The sequence below is a fragment of the Bacillus rossius genome, chromosome 2 (assembly GCF_032445375.1).
Source record: "Bacillus rossius redtenbacheri isolate Brsri chromosome 2, Brsri_v3, whole genome shotgun sequence".
Classification (NCBI taxonomy): Eukaryota; Metazoa; Arthropoda; class Insecta; order Phasmatodea; family Bacillidae; genus Bacillus; species Bacillus rossius.
In genome coordinates, this window is record NC_086331.1 from 4,635,211 (window position 1) to 4,660,703 (window position 25,493).

Here is a 25,493-nt window from a genome sequence, read left to right on the forward strand (position 1 = left end):
ACATTATATATATTCAATGGTTGTAGCGACGCGCGGAAAAAAAGAGGGGGGTGGGCAAGAGGACGCTGTTCTCAGAATTCTTATCGCCCAGCGGGGTGTCATGTTTACGACCTGTCATGGAGAGGGATGTAGGGGAACGGTGTACTCTGCCTCGGCGAGCATTTAGATTTCCAATCCCTTTGCCTCTCTGTCCCTTTCCACCACACCCACCCAAGACTACTCGATCCTCAACAAAGCGCAAGAGAATAAAGATTACTATTTTTGGTACATTTCAGTTAGAAACCCGTACGTAACCGAGTGCAACCTAAGGTAATTATAATAAATATTAATTTGGTGCACTACACATATACGATATACAAATTGTATGTTTTACTGCGGTGATTATGTGGCCAAAACTATCAGATTTGATCTCTTTTGAAGAACGCTCGTGCACAACTGACCACTACATTCAAATAAGTTGGCCAGTAATGTAGTTTTCCTGCCCCCGTAAAAAAAAAAAAAAAATATTTAACTGTGTGTGTGTACTACAAAGGTTTTGCGCTTCTACAAATTTCATTTCTTTACACATTTTGTCACAGGTGTGTGCGTATGTGTATTACACAAACAGTTGAACGTTGACCATTTAATAGCATGACGTTATGTTGCAAAGCGGTATTATTTGCTATATTTGATATCGGATTAGGACTGTATTTTTCTGTGCAACTATATATACAGGCGAACTTTTTATACTATCGGAGAATTTTTTGTAGCTGAATATATGTCTTCAAAATATTGCAGGTCATTGCATTAATTTTAGTGTTTTAAATGTATTATGTTTTTAAGTATGTATACATGAGGCTAGAGCTAGAAAAATGTTTGGTTTGCTTTTTTAGCTGACCTGCAGCTTGTGGCTTTTGATTACACTTCCTTTTTTATATGTGATGTTTAGAGTCCCGGAAATTTCGCGGATTCCTCTGGCCTCAGGATAGAATTCAAAGTTATAGGTGTGCTCGACCCATGTTTACTTTCCCATTGGTTGATTTCTTAGCGAGAACATTTTTATCCTTGTTATTTGCCACTACCTGATTCGCTTACTTCTCTCCTAGCTGGGCATCATTGGCTCACGGTCGTAGAGGGGCGTGTTCAGATAACTGCGGTCCAATCATGAACACAGTGCGACAGTGTGGTGGTTTGCATTCTAGCTTGCGACTAAATGAATGCGCGAAATTTCCGTGGCTCTAGTGATGTTTAAAAACGATGTTATTAGTAAATGTCCTGGCATTCGTACTTCTTGTAAAAAACATAATCATATTTTCGAAAATTAAGCTATCATTTAGTAATTTATTATTGCAATATAAGTACTTGTGTATTTCCGTCGCGTCTGGCGAAATGAGGAGCTCATTCACGCTATCCCTACTGGTGACGTCAAGCATCACTGGTAGTTCGTCTTTTATGTATGAACTGGAAGTCAAAGAGGCTCGAAATAAACATCAGTTGTAACTAATAATAATAATTTAATTCTGAAAGGGCCACATACTCGAAGAATCGCCTTCTCTACGCAATCAAACGTGTTGGAAGTAAAATTTCTAAGGAGTAGGCTACATGTCATAGGTTGTATAGGAATATTTCGGAGGGAGCTAACCATAGGATATTTTATCGTGCATACAGATAAAGTGATATTTTAAGAGAAGTTATCCCCCCCACCCCCCCCCCCCCCCTCAACACCACCGCCAAACTGATGGATTTATTGACACATCCGTACATGAAAAAACACTGCTCCAGAATCTGCACCTGAATCGTCTTAGTGGGGAAAAGGTGTACATAAATTACGATCACTGAGGTTATACAGAAGGTAATCAACCAGAGTAAGTGACTAGGAGCAAGGAATACTAATGCAATAAATATGCCATTGATATAATTTAATGATAATTTTTACTCACGTTTTAGAAGTTGATATTGCTGAATAGCAAATTTAAATTTTAAAATATTGTAACAATGTAAAATTGCGAACCAATAAATATTTTTTGCTGAGTGTATCATTTGATTATGTTTTAAGTTAAATTGAAACTAGATATTATGAGTACGAAATATTTGTTTAAGTAATACAAATTTACATAATAAAATACTTACATTCATACAAAATACAAATCTTTTTCTTAGATATACAAGTATAACTACAATTCATTTTCGGCCAACGAACATATAGTTACTATGCTTTGGGCCCTGATAATAATACATAATCACATTTTCACTTTTCACCAGAAGTACCTACATGAGGCACAAAAGTCAACAAATCTTAAAACACAATAAAAATATACCCGGTCTACATTATATTTTAATACAAACACCAATACAATACTTATTTGAACTGAACATTTTTTGGAGATATGCATAATTTTATTAAAATTAATCAGAAAGTAATGCAGTTACATGTTTGCAACCTTGCGTACTTCACTTGCCTTTGACGAATCCGGATAGGTTCAATGTTTTGCCAGCCGAAAAGGATGTTTAGATTTTATTTTTAAACGCATGTGAAATTAGTCCTTTTTTAACACTTCATCGCTGTCACGTGAATTTACGGCAACTTACATTATGATTGTACTTTTGTTTTGTAGTAACGATCGGTAGGCTAAATATGTAGTACATGTGTTTGTTGAAACTTCGTTTTAAACATCCATATCCATAAATTAATTCTGTCAATTTATTTATTGATACCAGTAAAATACAAAATAAATTATATTTATTTTACGACCTCTTAAATTATTTAAATGATATATAAAATATGACCAAAAATCTTTCAAATGAAGACGTATTTTCAACTAGCAGTTTTTTACAGGCTATTTCACACATAACTGTAGCTTTTTTCTTAGAGGTTGGGCGAATAGCGGACGTGCAGCAGTACGGTAACTACGTCCTCATTGGCCCCGTCAAGTGCGGGAAAACAGTCATCACCGACCACAGCCAATAATTACAAGAAAAATCTCCAGTGTTTTGTAAAATACCTTGACACAAAATGTATTCGTGAAATACAGGTGTCCCTAGATATAAGACGTAATTGCTCTCGGACCAGGGGCGCAACAACAGGGGGGGGGAAGGGTATTTCCCCCCCCCCCCCCTTCTGAAACCTTGAAGTGGGGGCAAACGGGGGCAAAGAAAGTGCTGTGTAATCAATTTTTAGATAATAAAACTGCTTAAATAGCACCATTTTCCACCATGAAATACAAATTTTCCCGGGACCCCCCCACTTCATTAGGGGGGATCGATGATTCTTTATAAAAAGGTATATTGCCCCCCCCCCCCCCTTTGGAAATTTATTTGTTGCGCCCCTGTCTCGGACGATAATTTTCTTTACTGGAATTATCACCTTTCTTATGCAGGAGAATAGTTTTTGAAGTATTGTGATACCCATTCTGAAAGAATTCCAATAATTGAATATGTGTGTATTATAATAAATGGAGAAGTGTATATACTATTAGCAAATGTATCATTAAAAATATGAAAAGAAATTATAAAAAAATTACAAATTACTCTACTGCACATAAATCACAGATTTTAAAAAGCCAAAATTACTATAACATTCAAAATATAAAATATTACAGAGCGTGCCATGTAGAAAACACGGACACATGTTGTTGTCTAAATGAAATAAATAAAATACAAGTCTGCGGCTTTAAAAACCAAAGAAATAAAATGTTTCATAAATATTCAACGCTTATAAGGGTACAACCATTCATTACACTGATAGGACATAGTTTTTCTAGTACATCATACTGATTCCAAACCAGACACACATATATAAATAATTTGTGTTACACTTCAATTAATTTGGCCATGATTTAAACCTGATAAATAAACAATGCAAACAAGCGAAACTGTACAGAGTATCTTCAAATAAAATCTGGGCCAAGAGTAAATCAATATTTTAGTGCTCAATACAATTCGAAGGAAATGGAAGATTTTTTGTAGTATTATAAATGATCATACAAGGATTTCTGATATGGTTTTGTATTAATTTTGAGCGTAAAACTACCCCGAAAATATTGCCATCGTAAACATTACTATGAGTCTGATTGGCCATGTTAGTGAAATGCACGATTTTCAAGGCTATCTCCCGATATTATATGATATATGTTTTATTTTTATACAAAATGAAGCACGAATATGTTTTATATTTCTTGTGTGAGATACCAGTTGCAAAGACTTTGCAGTTTGATTTTATGGTAGTGAATCAGTGGTATAAAATAACTTTATTTATTTTTTCCCGATAACATCTTTTTGACATCAGTATAATTTAATCACTCGCCAAGCAGAGAACCTTATTTTTTTTAGTCACGAAAAAAATTGTTTGTATTCAATATCAGCTAATAACTTACTATTGCTTATGTCATCAATAGAGACCGGAAAAATTCGCGAATTCATTTCGTGATAGGCTTAAATACAAATAGTTATACCTCAGTGCCGCCTCTGCTATTGGCTCACAACTCACCTGGATGACTCTGGGCCAATGAGAAACACCTGACCAAAGCTTTATCGAATCACAGGCTTCTACGATGGAACGTCTCACAAGACAGCAGCCAATGAGTGGGTGACATTTTACCGAGAGTACGTAGAACTATGGAGTTCATCCTAGAGGTCATTGAACCCGCGAATTTTTCCGGTCCCTAGTCATCAAATACATTTACAGTACTGTTCAATTTGTACAAGCATGAGAAGTAAACAATAATTTCTGCAACAACGTTCTTCCGAAAGAAGGTATACACCGATTTTAAAGGTGCGTGCCTATTTCTTAATTTTATTTTTTTAGTAATTAGAAAATAAAAATTGGTAATTTTCCGAATTTCCTCATTGAGGCTGCGACCCAAATTTCAAGTTTCCAGCCCTTTTGGCAGTGGGTTGGAATTTGTATTGGCCAGTGTGTGAGCGAGTGAACTACTTTTTGCATATTCGAGCAATTCAAAATTTAGGCCCTAAAGTTTAATTATAACAATTTTAACCCATTTAAACACATTTTATATACATAATAATTTTACTTCAGCAAGGTCTTCGGTTTCTTGTAACACAAATAAAATTACCTAAAAAAAATTACGGGACATACTTAAAAAGTTTTTAAATTGTAATATTTGCCAAAGAATTTAAATAAATCTAACTGCAAATGTAAGAACACAGTAAAAAGGTCTTTAAAATTGTATTTTGGAAAATTACCTGAATGTTTATTTCCTAAAACTCCTCATTTCACTTGTTCAAAAGTATTTACATATATACATATGCGTGCGTGTGTGCGCGCACGTGGAACTTATGTTTCTATGATCATTTATAGTTGCAAATAATGTAGCGGAAGTTAAATTGAAAACTATATAATTCTTTCTGGCCAATATTTGTTTACAAACATAATTTTACATGACCCCAAGAGAAAAAAAAATAATCGCCACTGCCTTGTAATTGTGTTTCTAACGAACTTGTGTAACTAACGAAAATGTTTAACTGCTCAAGGTTAGTGATACAATAAATGCTTGGGTAGTGAAAAATCCATTGTTAAAAACCTAAGGTAATTTTAAACGACCTTTAGTTAACCATTCTTGAACGACAGCATCGAGAGATTGGCCCTTATTTTTGTATCGTTATATACATAACTAAATCATTACGGGAGGAAGTTGCCATAGGCAGCTGGTCCTTCAGTTACTAATTTTTTTTAATATCTCTATAAAGTTGCAATACCAACTATTAATATTTTGATCATAACTACAGACCCGGAAAATTCGCGGGTTCAATGACCTCCAGGATAGACTCCAATATCCTCTACACACTCGGGCCAATGCCAACTGTTCATTGGCTGCTGACTTGTGAATAGTCTCGACTGGGTGGCCTGTGATTCGACACTTCTATGAGTGAGGGTCTCTAATTGGCCCTCAGTCCTCCAGATTAACAGTGAACCAATGACAGAAGCAGCACTAAAGTATAATTATTTGAATTTTAGCATAACACGAAATGAACCCGCGAATTTTCCGGGTCTCTAATCATAACTCATTTATGCAACATTACACCCAGAGGTATAGCCCATACTACCAGAGCTAAAGTCGAGGTACAAATATAATTAAAGAAACATAATTAAATAAATATAACTAAAGAAATATAATCAAATAAATTGATAGAAAATCATTGTCATTTTGCAAATCAATTTTTTTTACAATTTAAATATTCAAATAAAATCTTAAACATTATTTATTTGTCTTGAACGTAGAAGTATAAATAATAATTTTAATTGACTTTGGAAGTTATATTATTATATGAAACCATTTTGCTATTATTTTAATACACCGTGATTGCAGGATTCAATCATGTGTTACGGTAAAGAGTCATATCAAAATACATAATGAAGTCACTAAGATAATATGTGAAATAATGTTGTAATAAATGTAATTTGCGACGTTCACGCAGATGCCCATAAACGAAACAGGTTAGATATTATAATCATATTTAGCACTTTAGTATTTCCAAAAAAAGTTTTTTTAAGGCGCTCAACTATTATAATAAATCTCTATCTACTAAAACAATTCAGTAATTGTAGTTAGATGATTTTAAATCAAAAATATTCTATGAATAAATTTGTCACAAGTGAAGCATATTAATTATAATTTACATCACTGAAAAGCTGACAAATATATCTATAAAAATTGTCGACAACGTGAGACGGTTTTCAATTCATTGATTACTATTGCTGATACTAGTGTTGTGTTTTGACCGTTTCGAAGCGATAATATTCCCGCCTGAACTCCTGCGATATTCGAGGCATCTAGTGAGTAAACTCGGAACTAATCGGAGCTCTAGCGGCAAACTGTTGAACTCGTTCCTTTCATCAGCGGCAAGTGACAGTTAAATCACAATATTTTATACTCAGATTATTTAAATTCTGTACGTTGTATTAAAAAAATTAATCGGCAGAATTGTTCATTGTACCTCCTTTAAGTTGTGTGCAAAGTAACAGCCGTGTACCGTTTAAATATATACCTAATATTTAGTTTTGATAATTTCAAAATTAAAATTAAATAAGAAAGCATTTTTTTCAGAAAATTTTTATCATCATATTTACAAAATTCAAAGTTTTGTTTACAATTCTGCCGATTATATATTTTTTTATCTACTACGATATTCATGGCAGAAATAATTTTCTTGGAGGCTGCAAAACTTATTTTTTTTTTTAATATTTTAGTTATGAAAACTTGCCTTTGTTTAAGCAGAGATCATACCTCACTAGATTTATATTGAACATAACTATGTGTCTATTGAGTATTATTACACCTGTCATGCCTCAAAAATAAATTCCATACAAAACGCTATTTGTAGCAACCAATCGATATTATCTTCAGGCATTCCACTAAATAATATAATCTGCTTTAACGAAACCAAAATTTGTAAATGAAATGAGATAAATTTCTATGGCCAAAAAAATTGTAGAAACTAACATGGCGTCTTTAAATTCAAATCCATATCCTTACCCGTTAATGTTCTTACACTATAAATATGACAATGAGGGAACTACTATATAAATCCTGTTTCTTTTCAACACCAAATGTTTTGTTGCGCCAAAAACATAATTTGGTTTCAATTTGGGCAACTGCTGGTTATGTTGCTACAAAACAAAAATTGTTGAACATGTAAGTATGTTTACAGTAGAGCAAGCTGAATTGTCATTGAAATAGTACAACTTTCTTAATGACTAAGTTAGCTACTATAATGGTATTAAGTAAATGATAAATTACAAACCATAGTTATTGCAAACATCAATAAGTTTTACTGTACATATAAACCAAATGTATATAAAAAAAAATTCTACTGCCAAAAGTAATATCACTAATTTAATGTTAGACTTTGGATATTTTTTTCCTAGACTTAAAGTGTGTAGTTTTACAGTTAATAAATTTTATTGTAATTTAGTATATTTTACATCAAATGTGTTAAAACATGTAGCTACACTATGAATCCGTTTTAAACACTTCACATTTTTTTAAAATGATTTTACACCGTTCTTAAATAGTTTAAACATTTTAATGTTTTGAGCGTAAACATATAATTTTTGTTTTACGTTTATGTTGTAGGCTATGGAACGTTTGCCATGCAGATATGATCACTTTCTAAGAATTCATTATTTTGCTAACAAATCTACGATGAATGCAGTGGATAAGAATATCCATATATCAGTGAGGAAATTTTTCTAATTTTTCTTAAGAGTATTTAATGGTACCAACAGACCACACCCCAACGTGATTTTCAAAGCGAAAACCATTTCTTACATATTGCTACTATCGAATAACAATTCACATGACTTGTGATAACGGCCACTTTAAATTGTAACATTGGTGAGAATAAGATTATGTTGTCATTAAGTCTGTTAATTTCTCATAGATTGCATGATTTAACTGAGAAAAAATAGCCGATAATAATAACGACTCTTGTAAGCGTAATGTGAAGGAGCACGCATTTATGGCGAAACGATCTCAAAACTAGCTGTACGTAACATCGTCTGTGTTTCATTATTGGTCGAGTGTGTCTCAGGTACATGTCTATACTTATATCTCAGAAAGTTTAGCTCTAAACGAAAAAAACAGTGGAATTTGTTTTTTCCTTTTTATGGAAATCTAAGTTTGCGTCACTGGGAATCTCTTAATGATATTTGGAGTTTGGAGTTTTGAACTTATGCCCTTTCCAATATCTTGGTTTTTATGTTTTTAAATATGCTTTGATCTTTAAAGTTCATAATTTTCTATTAAAAACCATTTGTGTTTTTGTTTTTTTTTATGAATATAATGTATGTATGCCCGAAAGTTATTTTGGCAGATTTGCTTTTTTGTAGCTACGCCCATTTGAATTTTTTTTATATAATATTCTTCTTTTGTGGTCACATAAATTATTGTTGCTAAAATGATTGGAAAATGGCACAGAAGCATTTTTTATATATTTTTTTGTCAATTTTTTCACTATATATACTTATATATATGAAATAATTTTTATTTGCACAATATTAAAATCAAATTAAATTTTAAATAAAAATTTTGCGTACCTATATTAAATTTAAGTGTTAGTTTTATTCGTTTTTGTTTTCAACGGGCGCTTGCAACCTTCCAGTTCATAATACTACCGTCGTCGTTCCTTCTTTCATGAAAACTGACCAACATTGTCGTGAGCGTAATATCGTCTTCTTCCTCCACCAAAAGGTATGTTAGACGCAATCTCAATCTGTTACTATTATTAAGAGTCGCTGTTCATGCCATCACAAAAGGAAATGCACTAGAAACGAAGACGAATGGCGGTCGCCAGTCGTTTCAGAGGAAACACTCTGTCCCGGCGACTGGCCACCTGCGACTGCGGTCACAATCGCGGTCGCAGGTGGCCGGTCGCGGTCGCAGGTGGCCGGTCGCGGTCGCAGGTGGCCGGTCGCGGTCGCAGGTGGCCGGTCGCGGTCGCAGGTGGGCCGGTCGCGGTCGTAGGTGGCCGGTCGCGGTCGCAGGTGGCCGGTCGCGGTCGCAGGTGGCCGGTCGCGGTCGTAGGTGGCCGGTCGCGGTCGCAGGTGGCCGGTCGCGGTCGTAGGTGGCCCTTCACGGTCGTAGGTGGCCGGTCACGGTCGTAGGTGGCCGGTCGCGGTCGCAGGTGGCCGGTTGCGGTCGCAGGTGGCCGGTCGCGGTCGCAGGGGGCCGGTCGCGGTCGTAGGTGGCCGGTCGCGGTCGCAGGTGGCCGGTCGCGGTCGTAGGTGGCCCTTCACGGTCGTAGGTGGCCGGTCACGGTCGTAGGTGGCCGGTCGCGGTCGCAGGTGGCCGGTTGCGGTCGCAGGTGGCCGGTCGCGGTCGCAGGGGGCCGGTCGCGGTCGCAGGCGGCCGGACGCGGTCGTAGGTGGCCGGTCGCGGTCGCAGGGGGCCGGTCGCGGTCGCAGGGGGCCGGTCGCGGTCGCAGGTGGCCGGTCGCGGTCGCAGGCGGCCGGTCGCGGTCGCAGGCGGCCGGTCGCGGTCGCAGGCGGCCGGTCGCGGTCGCAGGTGGCCGGTCACGGTCGCAGGTGGCCGGTCACGGTCGTAGGTGGCCGGTCGCGGTCGCGGATGCGCGTACAATGTGCAACGAAATTTTTATAGGATGAAAATAAGGCTATATACAAAAAAGATACATACAAATAAAAATTATTTTAGGGGTTTTGATATAATATACTTTAGCAATTGATATTTAATAATGGTCCGTATGATTAAAAATCTTTATTTATTTAGAATATTAGTGATAGAAATTGTGTCTATAAACGTTTTCAAGGGTATTTATATAAGTGAGGTTATGTTCCGGTATGAATAATTTATTTGCACTATAATTGATAAACTATTACATTATTACTTAAAAAAATATAATTAGTAAAGTAATATGTATAATCATTCAGAATATTTCTTAATTTTCATTTTTAAATAAAATTATCTCGATAATTTTTACTAAATGAAAAGTTAATTTCACACGTGTTTGTATTAGGTAATGTTGAATACTGAGCAGTTACTGAAATTCTTTAATTTGATTGAATTTTTACTCTACCAATCGTATTTAATTTAGAACTACAGTCCTATTATTATTTTATTTGTAATAATCATTTGCATGCACAGTTGAGGTTGTAGTGAAAATGGAGTGCGTCTCCGAGCCCAGCTAGGGCGTCAGTTATGCTAATAAGAGGTGGCGGCGCCGGAATGGTGAGACTGTTTATGGGCCTGAAATGGACACAGAACCTCAGGTTCCCATCCTTTATGGTAGCCACGGCGATGCGACTGTTGTAGGAGGAGCTTGGCTCGATGACTCCACTCTCCGTCATTTCCTCGACCTGCGCCTGTATGGCCTCCCTCTCGGGGCCAGAACCAGGGCCCCCACATGGCCGGTGCTACCGTTGCTATGGCGACGGGGCCCAGTGGCGTGCCCAGGATTTTGCTCTGGTGGGGGGGAGGGGGGGGGTCAGGCAGAAGGCTAGGGCCTTTCCGTGGGGCCTGGGGAATATGGAATACCCCCCAGCTAGGCGGGGGGTCCGGGGGTCCTCCCCCGGGAAAATGTTGAAAAATATGTTCAATATTGCTGATTTAGGCTATCTAAAAATACTGGCCGTAACTTCATAATAGTCAGTTTTATGAATTTAATATTAAAAATTTTTAGCCCTGAGGGGGGGGGGGTGTCCGGTCCCACTCGTCCCCCCTCCCCCCTAGGCACGCCCCTGAGGGCCCATAGGTCTTTTCATAGAAAACAATTAAACAGTAAGGCCTAAATTTAGTTACCGATGAAATATGTATGACACCAGAGTAATATTATTCGGAAAATGCTGTGCGTACAGAACGTGTCTGAATCTACAACTGTGAGTAACAAAACCACCACCAATTGACGTGACACCATGTTGACAGTGCGGAACACCTACACTCATTTATTTGCCATTATTCAAAATAAATTTACGTTGACAATCGAAACACTGACTTAAAACTAGTTTTAATGTGTTTTAAAAATAATTGTGAAAAGGTTAAAAAAATATAACTAAAACAATGTACATAAAGGGAAAAAACATTTTTATATATGTTAGAAAAAGGGGGGGGGGGGGCATTATGACTTCTAGTAACGGGGCCCACAGAATGATGTGGGGGGGGCCTGGCCTGAACCCGGGTACTTTTGCAAAGGGAGGTGTGTGAGGCACAAGATGATGGTGGTTCTCCGAAGTCGGTATGCTGCTGCAAATACCTGTGGGTGATTACTAAGCGTCTCATTCATACGCGGCAAATGTTCTGCTGGGACGCCACGGCGGAGCTCGTCCAAACTTATGACATGACCGGGTGGGGAATGGGGTGGCCGATTTAGCCCGTACACTTTCCGGCGGCCGCGGGCAGTGAAAACTTGAATTTATCCGGTTCCTACCCATAATTCTTCCTTGCCGATGGCAACTAAAGTCTTATTTTGGGTTCTTTCCTCTAGCCTTTCAGTCGTGTGTCCGCCAAGAAGAAAATGCCGGCGTTTTATTAGTAACGCATGATTAGAGCACGAAAAAAATTCGTGTGATAAGTCTCATGCTATGTTAAAATGAAAATATTAATACCGTGGTACTGTTTCTGTTAGTTCACCGTATATCTGGAGGACTATGGCCCAAAATGGAGATCTTCAATAAACGCGCAAACGAATCATGAGTTACCCGGTTGAAACGTGTCTAGGGTTACCAGACACTGATAATAAAAAAGGAGGACATTCATCTCGCAAAAGGAGGACATTTCACTAGAAAGGAGGACAATATATTTTCTTAAAAAGCCATGAATTAATTAAATGGAGTATGATATTTTACACTGTTTTGGCATTTAATACAGTTTCAGTATAAAGAATCAAACAAACTATGCATATACAGCATATTAAAAACACGTGCTTCTGCATGTGCTGCTACCTGTCAAGCTGTCATAGAACTACTTACTAGTGGGGTGACTCTGCGGACAGCGCATTAGCGCGCACCGCGCGCTTTACTCAGAGTGTAACTGCAAGAATTATCTCACTTTATAAAATAAGCCGGACATTTTGGAGCATTAAGGAAAATCCGGCCGGACGCAAAAAAATACATAAAAAGGAGGACATGTCCTCCTTTTGCCGGACGTCTGGTAACCCTAGACGTGTCTAAAGTCGGCAGGTGTGTGCGCCTGGCCCGGACCTCGGCTGCCAGCCAGGGTAGATGCCGGGATCAGCTCCTCTCGCATGGTCCCTGATGTTGAGCCTTACCTGGACTCCCTTGGTGGCCGGTAGCACGGTGTCCGGTGCCTCCAGGTGGTGCCCGGCTGGTGCCTCCCATGGTCGGGCAGCTGCGGCGAGAGCAGGGGAGCTCGTCCAAGACTCGGGGCGAGCCCCGCCGTGGCCGTGCGGTCCCTCCAGGGTCAGCAGGTCACGGGGTCACGGGGTCACGGGGTCACGGGGTCACGGGGTCACGGGGTCCATCAAAACGCGCCTCCAATCGCTCTGACGGATTCGTCCCGAAATCACATTACAATCTCCCGACTGCGCCCGCCAGGTCTGCGGGCTTCGCCGCTCAGTCGCCCACTGACGCGGATGAATAACTCGCGGCTCGTCACGAGCTCGAACACGCGAACCTCCGGCGAAGTGAATCCGCCGCTGGCTGCCCGACTGCGACGCTCATCGCACGACGCGCGCGCAGATAACGACCCACCGCGGGAGCGCCAGGAACGCGCGGTCCACACACTCTCGAGGCGAACAGCCGTCTCGCCTATAACTCTCTCCGACAACGCACTGCCCCGCATGCTAGTGTTCCGCGTCCTTCGCCACTGGCCAGCTGTTGTCCGGCACCAGGGCGTAACTGTCCGGCACTTGATTCGGCAGCTGTGCCGCCCGCCTCCTCGATTTCGACGGCCATGGGGACGCACCACAACGCCGAACGTACAATAACGCCGAAAAAACCATAACGCCGAAATGCCAAATTGACTACAACGCAGACAGCTAGAAAACTGATGTGTACCACAACGCCGAATTACCACAAGGCGAAATACCACAACTCCGAAATACATCAACGCCGAAAAATGTCATTGCAGGACTGCCACAAAGGTTAGGTTAGGTAAGATTAGCACACAAATTCATTCAGTTGTTTTTTTTTCATTTTGCTCCTGTGGCCCCCGTCCTCCCCGCAGCAACATTTTTCGGCGTTACTGTATTTCGGCGTCGTGGTACACAGCAGTTTTCTAATTGTCGGCGTTGCGGTGAATTTGGCATTCGGCGGTATTGTACGTTCGGCGTTGCGGTAACGACCCCGGCCAGACACGCGGCCGTATCCGCGGCTGTGCAGTCCGAGCGGCGGCTGGGTTTCGCCGACGGCCTCTGCTGCAACCACGAGTTCTCGAACCTGCGGAGGACGCAACACTCCGAGGTCACGCGGTGTCACAGAGCCAGCAGCTTCGGCAAGGTTCGGTTCCACTCGGACCCCATGAGGGGGGGTAGGGTGGAGGGAAACAATGCTCCCGCGACGCGATATTGCAACGAACGCGATACTGTGTCGACGGCGCTAATCTAATCTTCGCTTCGGGTGCATCGCGGCAACTCGACTCGACGCCGGCGTGGGACGCGACGACACCTGATCATCGGCGCCCGCCTTATCACGCCCCGGCGCGCCTGCTTCCCGTCCTGGCGCGACAAGCGTCTGTCCTCGTGCGTCGTCCTGTTCCGGACTCGGGGATTACAACGAAAAATTTTGAAAATTTGAAAAGACTTGGAAGGCCCACGCGAGCGGGTCGCCAATTGCTGTCCCCCTTCGCGCGGATTGCTTCAAGGTCCTGACATACGGTCCAGGGGCGTAGGTTCTACCCCCCCCCCCTCCCCTTAGCCACTATTTTTTTCTTATCTGAAAGCTAAAAGCCTAGGTGTCTTACTGCTATCACCGGCCACTGCACTGGAGGGGAAGAGTAAGCGAGCCCTACCGATTCTCCTTCCCTTCCCCTACCCCTGTCGCGAGCAGAAGCTATAAGGTTGTGACGCCGTGACGGGTCCCAAGCTTTCAAATATCTTACACCTACTGTATTTAACCAACGTGGTAATTATAAGCAGGAGGTGACTGGGTAACTCTTCAAGCTAAAGCTCCAGGAATAGACCAGTTCTGCCGAAACCCAACAATTTTTATTCCTTTTTTTTTTTTTTTGTATTGTCTAGCTTCGAGCATGATTTATGATTTTAAGTGGACGTGGACAAGGCACTTGGATTGATTAAAATATCTTTAATTAATTTCTTACTTCATCACTCAAACAATTTTTTTATTAAAAATAAAATAATATTTTTACCATTATAATATTTAAACTTAAGTACCGAAAACTGCTCAAATAGCACTATTTTACACCTTAAAATCCAAATTTTTCTGGGAGAGGACCCCCGGACCCCCCGCTTTAATAGAGGGGGGGGGGGGACCCATGCTTCTTAACCCCCCCCCCCCCCCCCCCCCAATACACAAATCCTGGCTACGCTACTGACACTGTCAAACGTTTGTCTCTGATATATTTGACAGTCGAGTTTGGACGGGAAATGGCTTCCAAATTTTCCCCATCAAATATATTTTGACAGATAACCTCACATATGTTTTAAATCACCCCACCCGACCAAAGTTTATTTTTGATCTGAGCTATCTCAAAATTTTCAATTTTTTTTTTCTTTTCAATTTGGAAACTTAATCATTTATATATATATCAATGCTGGACGGAATATTTCGACTTGTTATTACCATGTTTGTGAATTTAAAAATATTAAGTCACAATAATATTCGTTGTATGATGAAATACAATTTCAGAGGTATTTTAAGGTTTTAGAAACTTGATTTAAATTTTTACGCATAAAACGTTTTCGCATACGACATTCATGTTAATGTTATTTTATTTAACGTGTTGTGCCACCGCCTCTGCCATTGGGAGTGGTTTCTTTAGAGGCCCCAACTGACCTTGAAGCTGTGCCTGCGAGCAGAAACTGGTCTAAGGCCGTGACGTCCGCGTGGCTGCAGCAGACTTTGTAATTTTACAAAAATGTCGAATGTTTAGAATAACAATGTACATTTGGTGTAAAATTACATGATATAGTAGTCATTTTGCGCAGGAAATGTGTAAAAATACACAAAGTTAGTTTTTTCCGAATAACACGACAAAAATGTAAAAATACACTAACACAGAATGTGTAATGTTACCAAAAAAAACGTACAGTATAGTGTCTTATTTCGTTTCCTTTTCGGTAAGTGCTATTTAGCATGAATCTGCCTGGTATAGCCTACATAAAACGCGGTTGAGCCACAAGGGGCCATGTTTTTGTTAATGTTAGTTGACCTTATTGCTCTGTTCTTTTTTTTGCATTGACAAGGTAATTTTTTGCTTTGCTATGTCATAGCCGATATGCTCTTTTTCACGCCGCCATGAGGAAGTGCAGTCGCTACCCTGGTGAGGATCGAAGGTGATTAATTGCCTTGTGTAGCACAAGGACACTCGTGTCCTTAATTTTCCATGTTATTCCCAAGGCCTTTAAATGTGTTACCCAAATAAGTTTTTGTAATTCAAATTTATATATCTTCTATAGTCTTCGTTACATTTTTTAAATGAAAACTTTAAATATTTAATTTATTATGCACATGTGCGTAAGAGACGAATTGTTTTGCTAGGGGTACATGCTTAAGGGTTTTTGCTGAAGTAATCATTTTCTGAAATGAAGCATGCGTTTCTTTACTGGTATGCTGAAGCGCATAATTTTTATTCAGTGCAAGTATTGCTTAAATGAACCTGATCTACAATAAAATATTTTCTCTGGCTCTGTTTGCTTCTTTTATTTGAGTGGTCGTTGCAACTAAACGATTTGTAAGTTATCTTGAATTTATAGGCTACTTCTTGTTAAATAGCAGTTATATTAATTAAACGGTTAAATGTGTCCTCATTTTAAGTTTGTGAAAATTGTCTAGCCAATCATAACACGTATTTATATTATTTTGTCATCCCTGTTGAAAATGTGATTGAATGAGCTTTAACATAAAATGATGCCTGTTCTCTGATCTTTGAGTTTTCTTTCGAAAAAGAGGTAACACGGAATAGAGTCTACAACAGGACTCTAAATTATGTTCTGCATTGAAAGAAATTTAGGGGCTGTTTGTGTCGTGGTTTAGGGATAGTTTTCTTAGCTCTTCCCCCTCCCTTCCCCTTAGGTTTCACAATAAGCAATTGAATACTATTCAAAACTCAAACGCTTCTTTATAACATTTTTGTGACGTTATCTGTGTACGTAAATCAGATTATTTCGTTTGTATTTTACACGAATAAGCATCAGACCAGTAAAAGGAAAAACAAATTCCCGCACAGATGATAGTAAAAAAAGAATGAATATTATATATGTTTGAGCATAGTATTTTGATAATGAGAAATAATGCTCTATAGATATGACTATAAGGCAGGTCCATGTATTTGCCACGAAAAGGTTTCAATACTATCTGTGTGTTAAAACAATGTAGCATCGTCTGTGTTTCGTAATTAGTATATTATTTAACAAAATGTTTGCATTTAGTTACAGTTTTTATGTTTGATATGTTTTATATGTTTCACTACCTTCATAGTTAATTTTTTGCTAACTTAAATTTTGTAGTTTATTCTCTTTTCATAAAGATATAAACCACAGATATTGTGCTCAATTTCATTGTTGATAATCTTGTGAGAATTTATGTTTGTATGATAAATTCGTAGAAGTCAAGTGTAAGAGAAGTCAATGATTTTTAACATTTGGCACCTAATAAAATAAGGATATTAATAAGAATATTATTACTATTATTTAATTTAGCCTTTTTCTAGTGAAGACTATATCTTTTAGAAATGTATACCTAAAAAAGAGATAAATTAAGTTTGCGCCTTTTTAACTCTCCATGATTACAATTCGTAGAATAATACAGAAAGCTGATAAATAATTTCGGTGTCACCATTTAGATGGTGATATTGATAAAGAGACACCACGCATAAACATTCAGTAGTTTTTACGTATAGAGTGACCTTCTCCAATTCTGTACACGGCAGATATAAAACTTAAGATGATGACTTCTGTCGTAAGATTCATATATTTCCCTACTGAAAAAAAAATCGATTGTGTGGTTTCCCCATAAAAAGCAATAGCGAAATTATTTTGTGACATATTATTTTAAAATCACTTTCATTCTGTTAGGAATTGCACGAGTATGCTATATTATATATATATATGTATATAATTTTTTGAAGAACTGAAGCCAGGCATATATCAACAAAATGAGGTTTGCGTATGCGAGCATTTTTAACCAACTTAAGCTCGTTTTGGATTATTTCCAGTTTATGGAAGCGCATGCTAATCAAAAATATGCTAAAAAATATTTGTTATTTTGTTTTTCATTCAGGTGTGTCTGGTACAATTACTTCCCTGAATCGAATCAGAACTATTAATAACACAACTCGAAAAAAAATCTTGTAAGCTCCACGGGATACATTGTGTTCCATTGATTTTTATTTCCTGGCAACAAAATTTAATCTAAATACATAACACGGGGATTATTACGAATAACGAGATAGAGGTAGGAGCCTACAATACGCGTGTACTTTTGACTGCAAACTTTAGTTAGACAAATAAACTACAGCATCAGCATGTAATTAATATCCACAGTGTTCGTCACTGTAAAGAGTACCAACATCGACGCCATGTATGATCTAACAAAAGTATTTCGACTTGAAAATTAAAAATAAACATGAAGAAATCCAAATTGCAAAAAAAAAGTGTACACTGGTTTCAGCATTAAAAAAAAATTCCTTGTGGTGTAGCCTTTAGTTTAATATTAAAACTATGAATGAGAAAAAAAAATAATATTTTTACATGTACTATTTTCAATTCGTTTGAACTTAAGAGGCCGTGTCAGTAAATTTTTATTTCCAATATTCTGGTCTAGAAGTTCTCTCTTTTAACAGTGAGATTTAGTGGCTTATTCAACCGAAGTAACTGTAACCGCAGCGCGTGATAAAGCTACTATACCGCCAGATTACTCGACGAAAAATGTATCTGGTTCCTCGACAATCTGAGAGGATGACAATCTGACCGGCGGCTCACTAGGAAATTGCGGATGCGGGGATTCAGAGTCAAGAAACCTCACATTTACAACTGTAGTATGAGTCGTATCTAAAAATTTTAATACTTTAAATGTATCGGAATACAATTAATCTTCAAACATGTGGTAATTATTCTTTATCTGGATGTAATATTCCGTGAAAAATAATGGTAGTTGACATTAAAAAGTATACGAAATTCATAGTGTAATGTTTTAAAAGGATAATAACATAAATTCTTATGCTTAGATATTGCATATGCATTACACACAATCTAAATACAATCTCACTTAAGTCAGACTACCTAATTTTTTTACAATGCACCATCATACAGTTTAACAGAGGTAGGAGAACCTCTTATCGATGTTGTTTCAAAGAATCTAAATTTACAAATATTACTATTTATCTTATTATGATATGTATCTTTATGAATAAGAATTTACAAAAAAAAAATGAATTGATTACATTACACTTTAACATTACAAAAGACTAAAACACTAACAAAACTTAGTTTTATATATTGCTGTAGCATATTAGAAGACGAAATAACTCACTAGACTAACATTAAGAGGGCTGTATCACAAATTTACTTTACAGAGGAGAAAATATCTTTTAAAGATATTTCATTACCTCATTGATTACATAATACTGCCGTTGATGTGATCGTAGATATAAAGTATTGAAAAATTAGATTTCATTATGTTTATGTAAATATTTAGAAAACGTTATTGCTTATAGATGCTCATTATTTAAATAATAAAGAATCTTTTACTTTTATGTACTGGACAAACAAAATACTTATAAGTTAATAAGCTTAGTTGAATAACATCTTCAATTTGTATTGAATTCAATGTACAAATTGAAAATCATGTACAATGAATGCAACTGATTGAATTCAATAAATATTTGATCTTGTGAAACGGCCATAATGGTGATGTAGATAATTATAGATACTCACATGCATTTTGAGAGTCCTTATAAAGCCTATTACAATTCTATAAGTATACATTAAAATGATTTTAAAATAGACATGTGTAATATAATTAAAACTTGTTTAAATAAGATCATAACAAAAAAAATGAAAATCCTTCAACAGTAAGTTATGTTTTATAAGATTTTAACAAAACACACATACCATAAGAGAATATTAATCATGCCACATAATTCAACACAAAATATTCATTCCAATAGGCGCTACGTAAAAATAACTTCTATTTTTATGCTGATAACTTTGCATTGTTTTATATATATCATTATTTCTAACTTTTAATATTCTCCACACATTAACTGAAATTAAGTATTTTCAGAGCCTTAGCAAATGTTGGTCTGTACCACATACAGTTCGTACGATATCTCTACGTGAAACACATACAGTTCATTATTTGTAATTTTAATTATATTTCCATGAACATAATGAAATTAGTATAGGGCCTAGGTTGTTCACTGTTGAGTACTTCTGAAGTATTTTCATTGTGAGTTAACATACATACCAAATGCCATTCTTCCAGTAAAGTTACAAAGAAGACAACAAGATAATATATGTATAATATATATAATATGTATAATATATATAATATGTATGTAGTACCATATTTTAAACCCCTATTAAATGAATAATAACTCAATCTCTTTTCTGGACTATTAAGTAATAGTTTTTGATTACTGTTATTTGTAACTTAAATAAAATGACAACTAACAAATTAGTAAAATATATAATTACGTGCGATATAGTGACAGTTTTACTTGGACGGCAAACGAATATAATAAAATGTCTATGACAATGTTAACTTTACTCATTATTATGGAAAGAAACAAAATGGGCAGATAAGCATATTCTACGCTGACATTTAAAAATGCTCAATTCAAAATGAACATTTCTTCCCGATGACAAACAAAAAAGTTGTATGGTCACGAATAATACATTCGTATGGCGTCACATCAGCGGAATATTCCCTTGGCATAAATGTGTGAAGTCTGTGACACAAAAACAAATGAACGAACAGCTTTTTTTTTTATCGGATGTGCAATCGGAGACCCTTGGGGTGGTTGAAGAGTGTCAGGTCGGTCGCCAGACCAGATAGTGAAAGCTCAGGGGCTTAGGATAGAAAAGGCCTATCTCCAAATTATTAAGTATAAATGTTGTCATGAAATAGTTAAAGACTTGATTACAACCAGGTTTTTAAACCCATCATGATCATGAAGACACTGATCGGAAGGTAATGTACAATACATTTCAATGGCCTTTTCAGTTTTTGCTAAATAATTATAAATATAAGCAAAATTCCACTGTATCTGGACAAATCAAAATATTGATTATATTTTTTTCATCACAGAAATAATATATGATATGATAACTAAATTTGAAAAAAGCGGTTATGTTAAATGTATTGTATACTTTCAGTAGGCAAAATTTCTGGCCCCTACCTCTTATAGACTTTGAGAAAAACTGCCTTTTAAAATAACATTGATATAGATAGGAGCGCAAATTTGTGACACGGCCTCTTAAATCACGAGGTACTTTGTGTGTCTTGCAAATGAACGAAATGGACGTTGCAAGGCGCGCGCTCACTACGTCGCACGCTGACACGTCACACTCGTCGCATGCTGACACGTCACACACGACGCAAGTTGACACGACACACTCGACGCAAGTTGACACGACACACACGACGCAAGTTGACACGACACACTCGACGCAAGTTGACACGACACACTCGACGCAAGTTGACACGACACACTCGACGCACGCTGACATGTCACACTTGTCGTATGCTGACATGACACACTCGTCGCACGCTGACACGTCACACTCGTCACATGTTGACACGTCACACTCGTCACATGCTGGCATGTCACACTAGTCGCACGCTGACACGTCACACTCGTCGCACGCTGACACGTCACACTAGTCGCACGCTGACACGTCACACTCGTCACATGTTGACACGTCACACTCGACGCACGCTGACATGTCACACTTGTCGTATGCTGACATGACACACTCGTCGCACGCTGACACGTCACACTCGTTACATGTTGACACGTCACACTCGTCACATGTTGACACGTCACACTCGTCACATGTTGACACGTCGCACTCGACGCATGCTGACACGTCACACTAGTCGCATGCTGACACGTCACACTAGTCGCATGCTGACATGTCACACTCGTCGCACGCTGACACGTCACACTCGACGCATGCTGACACGTCACAATCTATGCTTTCTGACAGGTCACAATCGATGCATGCTGACATGTCACAATCGTCGCATGTTGACACGTTACATCCGTCGCGCATAAAATGTACAACTTGAAGAATTGCCACACACAAGCTTAACTCACTCGGGACTCGAACCCAGAGCCCTTGGGGCCGAAGCTGGCGCTGCACAGGTGAGTAGCAACAAGTGAGTAGCAGCAAGCTAGTGTGCTAGTGTGCCCGTCCTGCATGCTCCTACTCAGGATCGCAGGAATCCTTGCTGGTTATTTGACGTTCCAATCACATTCTCTCATCGTGTCACTCCTGCAGGGGATGACAGACTTATACAACGACACTATTTATAACAAAAATTGGTGCGTGTTAGAAGTTATACTTACTTGAAATAATATAAAACTATATTTAGCTATACATGCAAATAATTTATATAAATAAAATAAAAAATGAATAGAGTGATATAAATACGCGTGGTGAAGTATAAATTCAAATAATTTTTTAAAAAATTAAATAAAATACTCAGTATTCAATAGTAATATAAACACGTAAATAAAATATTTAGTAAAATAGTGAAGATAAATTATAATTAGTAATAAAAACAATAAATTTGCCGAATGTTTATTCTCAATCATTATGTTGATTAAATATTAAATAATGTAATAATTTATAGTTTATAATGCAAATAAATTATACATACGGAAACACTTTCATAAATACATCTGAAAATACATTTAAAAAAGTTAGTTTATACATTCAATTCCATCACTTATATTCACAATAAATATACTTTTTTATTATATGGACCAGAATTCAGAATCAATCACTTAAGTAAATGATTTAAAAGCACGTATATAAGTTTTATTTGTACGTAACTTTTTTTTAAATCCTGTCAATTTTTGTAGCATGTTGCGCGCGCACCGTGAAAATTCATTGTCATTTTTTAAAGAAGTGGGTGAGTGTATGACTCAATGATCGTGTTCCACTCGGGTGACGAGAGTGCACTCGGCGAGTGAATGCACAACTGTTAGGATGCGTGGGGTGGTCACTGGGTGGATCAAGTGTACTACTACTGCCACTGGGTTGTACTCACTTCTCGAGTTCGCCTTTCACTCGCGACCACAGCTGTGGCCCCCGACCTCATGGCTCAGTGTGACGCACGCCGGCCTACGGTGCGGGGTGTCTGGGTTCGAGTCCCGGGCGAAACACGCTTGTAAGATGGTGTGTATGTGTATCAGCCAAAACTCATTAAAAACAAATTTTGACGTGACAACGTCTAATAAATCGATGAACGCCGGCTGCACGCACGAAAAAGTGTCCCGTTACGCACATAGTCCCGTTACGCTCACTGTACGCTTGCGCCGCATCTATCTCTCTTCCAATCGATTGGAACAACTATCGATTTGACTTTTTCGAGGCACATTAAACTTGAAACACTCCCATTCGTTTCCTACTTTTCCTATCATCGTCCTATCCTTAACAGAATAACACTGATTGGAAGAAGTTAAATAGCAAACATGTATAAAAGTTATAGTTAAAATAATCTCTTCATTAAAGTAATAAACATATTTGAATTAATGAGTGAAAATAAAAGTAAATTTATCAATCAAATTGTAGATTTCATTTCACTCCTTCTTTGTATTCATACAAAATAGTGATAATTCAATAAAAATGATTCAATTTTATTCATAAAAGTATGCAATCATTTCATCAATGTTTTGTTATGACATTGTCACGTTAAACTATCGTCCGTAAACCGACTTTACAGATAACCAATTTTTTTTAAAGAATAGGTCTAATAATAGGTCACCTAAGTTAATATAAGGCCATTAGAGTACGGAAGTATGGTTCTTGATAACGAAAAATACAAACGAGCCAAACATTCATCAAACATCTCCCGCCTAGGAGACCTGCGTTCGAGTCCCTCTGGAGTCAAACAATGAATAACATTTCGCAAGTAAGAAACTTGCCGTTAAGTTGCTGTAAGTCCGCACACCAATGAATTCTGTCTATGTTTCACTTTCATTTTATTGTTCTATGCTGTCTCTCGTGGCCCCAATGTCGACTTGAAGTTAAAATGGATATTTTATCACAATTATTTTTAACACATTTTAATGATTTCGTTTACAAATTTAATAGGTGCGTAATTATCGGAAGAAATAATCACGAGGTTATTTCTGGATGAGCACAAATGTAAAATGAGTTTTATTTGCCGTATCCCAGTGAAGTTGTTCGGGAAATAGTCAACAGTTTAAAAATAACTCCGGTAAAATTTATTTCTCTGTGTTTTAAGAGCAGTAATGAGTTCTTTATCTCGAAACACACCAACGACATAATTTTTTTTATCACAAATATGCTGCGAAAAGGTAACGGGGTAATGCTGGGATAAAACATCCATGTTTTATCCCGTACTGTTACAAATATATCACCAATTAGTCACCAAAAATTAACCATTCCCATTGTTGCGCGTACGGTGTGGAAAGTTTCACGAAATCGTTTCCAAATTCAGTGTATTATTTCGGTGGCAGTCCATATCGTTAGCTTAATTGAACGCTTATGGTAACTTTTTTATTGATATTTTTAACTCCTCTCTACTACTGCGTATGGATGACTGTTCTCCAAACTTTTTTATTTTTGCATTTGTAACACAATTAAGGGTTTTTGCGCACTGAAATACAGTTTAGTTGCCACCATTGTTTTGGCGGACTGGCAACATCGAATGTATGCCTGGAAAAAATAAAATTATATTTTGCATTGTTACGTGTCATTAAGTCCAGTATGATTGTTACTATTAATATAAACATGTGTTTAAAAATAATTATTTTATTGAGTAAAATAATCCAAATTTATTATAAATAATGATTAAAATAAATATGCCAAATGTTTATTCTTATTCTTTAATTTTAATTATTTATCACATAATGTAATGATTTATTATTTATAAAGCAACTAAATTAAAAACACGGGAACATAACCTCACTTACATTAATACACTTGAAAATACAGTTCAGAACGTTTAGATACACACTTTCTATCACTAATAGTTACAATTAATAAATGTATTAATGATATGGACCAGTGTTCAATATCAATCACTAAAGTATAATATTAACAACACATATATAATTTTTGTTTGTATGAATTTTTGTATGTAACCTTTTTTTCATCCCGGGAATATTTCGTTGCACGGTGCGCGCGCATCGTAACAATTAACGCTCTTCATTTTTTATAACATGGCGTGTGAGATCGAACCTTAGTGACACTCACTATGGAAAGGTTCAGTGGCAAGGATGTTTGAAGAATTTCTATCATATGTTTAATTTTAATGGTCTTGGACAACATCGCATCGCTATTTACTGAAGCTTACTGCAACGGGACCGCTAAGAGAGCAAGTTTTAGGCCTGTCACCCTCAAGATGCGTTCGTATCCAGACCTTTTTCCCCCTTAACCTCAGCTCCAAAGGGTATGTTTACCCGGGGAGTTGCTGTGTCTGACATGTCAGAGAGATGTTCCTAACAGGAATAACACGCCCGATGTCAAGAAGGACTTCCCCAGGTTTTCTAACAGGCACGTCAGTAGTATATGTTGGCCGGTCCGGGTACATGAAGTCGAAGTGTGGAGCTGGAGCCGATGACCGCCATATTGGATTATGACGTCACGGCGGACATCTTGTATGACCTTGACATTTGACCTTTACCTTCAAAATATGCAAAAGCCAG